This window comes from Rattus rattus, chromosome 15, assembly GCF_011064425.1.
Source record: "Rattus rattus isolate New Zealand chromosome 15, Rrattus_CSIRO_v1, whole genome shotgun sequence".
NCBI classification, from domain to species: Eukaryota; Metazoa; Chordata; class Mammalia; order Rodentia; family Muridae; genus Rattus; species Rattus rattus.
Window position 1 is genome coordinate 68,788,117 of NC_046168.1, and position 3,664 is coordinate 68,791,780.

The window sequence follows — 3,664 nt, forward strand, 5'->3', positions numbered from 1 at the left end:
AATTTCTATTCAAGCCATAACAACATTGTTGTTATGTTATGGATTCATTTTTTTTTTTCTTTTTTTCGGAGCTGGGGACCGAACCCAGGGCCTTGCGCTTGCTAGGCAAGCACTCTACCACTGGATTAAATCCCCAACCCCATGCATTCATTTTTTATGTTTTGTTGATTGGCTTATGAATGGGAGTGAGGTAAACTCGTAACTGTTATTGAACAGTGCTTATATATCTATGGCTTTTCTTTTTTGAGATCTTCTTTTATAACGCTTCACGAATTTGCATGACATCCTTGCACAGGGACCATGCTACTCTTCCCTGTACCATTCCAATTTTAGTATATGTGCTGCTGAAGCGAGCACTCTTTTGAGATCTTTTTGGCACAGTCACTGACTGGATATCACTTGCCCTTTTGCCTCAGGACTTCATCCTTGGGTTTAGTTGATGGATGGGTGCCCTCTTACATCCTCTGTAAAACTTCAAAGGGCTAAGGTGCCTGCATATGGCTCATGAAAACACAGTGTTCCTAAAGTTCAGACTTCTGACTGATCTCCTTATTGCCAACATCCTGGAGAGAGTCACACCTTATACTCACTGGCTCTGTCCTCCCTCCACCTAATCAGGAATTGCTCAGTTCCCTTTAGTTGCTGCCACCAATGACTAGCCAGAACAAACTGGGTGAGCAGGGCCTATCAGGCCCAAAGATGTCACCTTTGATGCTATTGCTTATCTTTGAGCCTGGCCTCTTTTATATGTGGCTTACACAATGTTAGCAAGCTCTGGTCCTCGATGATCTTTCATCAAGCAATCTCCAGAACACTCTGTATTCTATCCTACCTCATGGAATGTGGACCTGGCAAATGTTAAAATGCCCATTTTTCAATAGGGGAATCTTTGAAGTTAGCAGTCTTCAGAAGCATCTCGGAAAGGGCATCCAAGCAGTCATTTTAGGAACAGCTCTCTGTTTTGATCCCAGGAGTGACCTGTGAAGGCCTGGCCAACACAGACTGCGAGTTGCTGTGCGCAGATAACAACTTGCCAGGTATCTGGAACAGCAGCACATCCCAGGAATGCTTCCTGCCAGGGGTATGATGTAACGCACATTCCACACACATGCCCACCGCCTGGGAAGGATGGCCGACGTTTTTAAGGGAAACAGGATAGTCAAAACTCTTACAACGTGTAACACGCTGTATAGTGCATATATGATGTTCTGTCTGGTTCCTCCCATGGAAGCTTGTCTTCCTGAGTTGGTTTCACTCTCTAATGGTTTATGCTCTACAATCTGAAGACATTTCTTCTAACCCTCCACCTCATTCTTGCATAGGAGGAAGTGTAGCCCAAAGGCTGGGTATGGCTTAGAGCCCACAACTAATGCACAACCAGGCAGACTCGGCCTTCCCACCCACTATTCCTACTGGAACAGGACTGAGCTCTCAACACTATTGGAATTTTGCTTACCTGGAAGCTTATTGCCCTCTTTTATAGCCTTTGAAACTTATGTTGTCCCTCTGGATTATAGACAATGACACAGCTTTCCCGATACCCTATCCTCTAAAATGTGATCAGTCTGGTTTCTGACCCAAAGGCCACCAAGAGTAGGGCTTGCGGGGTGGTGGGAGTGGGGTTCAGTCAGGTAATGTGTTTGTTGGACTCGCCATGACTAATTGTATTAGTTTTCCAACCATGTTTTCTTGCATTCTTTCTAAAAGAAACTTTCTAGGGAAATTGAGACTCCATCTCCTTAGTCTTGTTAGTAAAAGAATTTAGAAGCTGATGGAGAAGAAAGTGTGGGGACAATTTCATTGGAGTCTGAGAGAACAGCAGTTGGGTAGGCAAGCTTTAAATTCCAGCAGCTGACATGGGGAACCAGTGCTCCTCTAACAGGCTTCAACAGACTCCCAAGTCCATCCTTAATAGCTCCAAGGTCACTGTAATAATAGCACTTGAAGCATTGAGGTCTTACACACAGACGATAGGCATTGTGTAAAAAGAAAAAAATGAAAACAAATCCCGTTTCCATGTTCTGTCAAGGGCAAAGATAGTGGAATTGACATATTTAGGTTTTGGTACACAGAAGAACCCTAGAACCCAAATGGAAATATTTTATACAAGCAGAGGAATCTGGACCAATGACATATGGTGATTTTTTTTCCAATTTAACAGGTCTTAAAGAAGTCAGAAGTATGAAGTTTCACATGTTGTCTTCAGGGATTATGGTTTGGGAGTGAACACTCACTGTAGGATTAAGATGGCCCCTGCCATGTTCAGCCAGCACGTTCTAAGCCTTGAGATAGTTACACCCCCATGCACGCAGTAACTTTACACACCAGTCCATCAATAGAAAACAAAAACTTGCAAAGTAGCTGGAAATCATATAGTTCCTCCAAAGAAAATTAAACACGATAGAGAGGGTTGCATAAATCCTAAATTGGGGACCCAATACACCGAATGTGCTGCAGAAAGCTGAGGCAGTCACCTGGGTCACTCAGCAGTGCCTTCACGCCTCTCTATCTTTGGCCACCATCCAGGGCTCCAGGAAAGGAGCCAGGGTTGGGCTCGGGGTGGTGAAGCTGGCTAGTGGCTGATTTAGGGAGTGCCATCTGGAGTCCCAGGTTTTCAGCCCTGAGCAATGTCACTCTATCTGATCCGTCCTCCCACTCACCAAGAGCCCAAGGCACTGCACCTGAGCAGGGCGAGGTGGGGTCGACATGCCTGGACGAGGCGGAGTGCTTCAGGTAGAGTTTATCCCTGGGCTGTGAGGCATGGAGACAAGGGAGCAAGGCAAGAGTAAACAGCAAACGTAGAAACCAAAATCAAAAGCTAAGCAGTCCTCCCAAAGGAGAGGTTACGCTGTAGAGGGCAGGCCCATGGGAGAAAACCAGACCTGAAACCACAGCACAGAGAAATAGCAGTGATCAAACATGCAGAATTCCTGAAGCGGTAGAGTGCGGCCAGGACCAAGGTCCTCTGAAGGACAGGAAAGGATCTATGTATCAGGACAGGGAATACTGGATACTAATAACGTGTATTTAGGAATGATAAATTGGTTGCCTCTGGAGAGCACTCAGTTTAGTTGGATACTGGTTAATGTCTAAGATATAATGTGTAATACAACGTCTATGTCTATTCTTCCTTAAGTAAAAAGCCTGTTGGCTCACCTACAGGGTGCACAGTTTGCCTGGATGCGGTGCCCCCGAATGAGTTTCAACAGAACTATATGTATCCTGTCAGGAGGGCAGAGAGTCTACAGAGAGATGGCGTGAATGTCCCGCCTTTCTGTCATACTACTGAAGTAACAGAGCCCAAGGAATTAAAAACTTACATTCTAGACTCTCACCCTGTGGAGAGAAAGAGCCTGAAACACTGGAACTGTCTAGAGGCAGAGGTTGCCTCTTGAGAAGGGATTTCCAGGGATCTCACCACTTATCCAGCCACATTGTAGGATGGACCCCAGGCAATGAGGAGCCATGGATGGGTCATAAACAGGGCCCACACTTGACCAGGGCTACAAATTATATATACCTCTTGCCCCTTTTTAAGCATAAACCTTACCAGTACCCTCCAAAGATAGATGTAGGCCTAACAAGATCTTTTACTTGTTACTATTTCCAATGTGTTGACACTGAATACACTATTCCCTGTTTCTCGCCATTCCCTGTCAGCATA

At 45.3% G+C, this 3,664-nt stretch overlaps 1 non-coding gene across 1 annotated transcript; it reads right to left on the reverse strand.

The window, feature by feature from the left end:
- Nucleotides 1-250: 250 nt before the first annotated feature.
- LOC116885085 lies at nt 251-357 on the reverse strand. Its single transcript, XR_004385957.1, has one exon. It is a non-coding gene; the product is annotated as a U6 spliceosomal RNA (small nuclear RNA).
- Nucleotides 358-3,664: the final 3,307 nt, after the last annotated feature.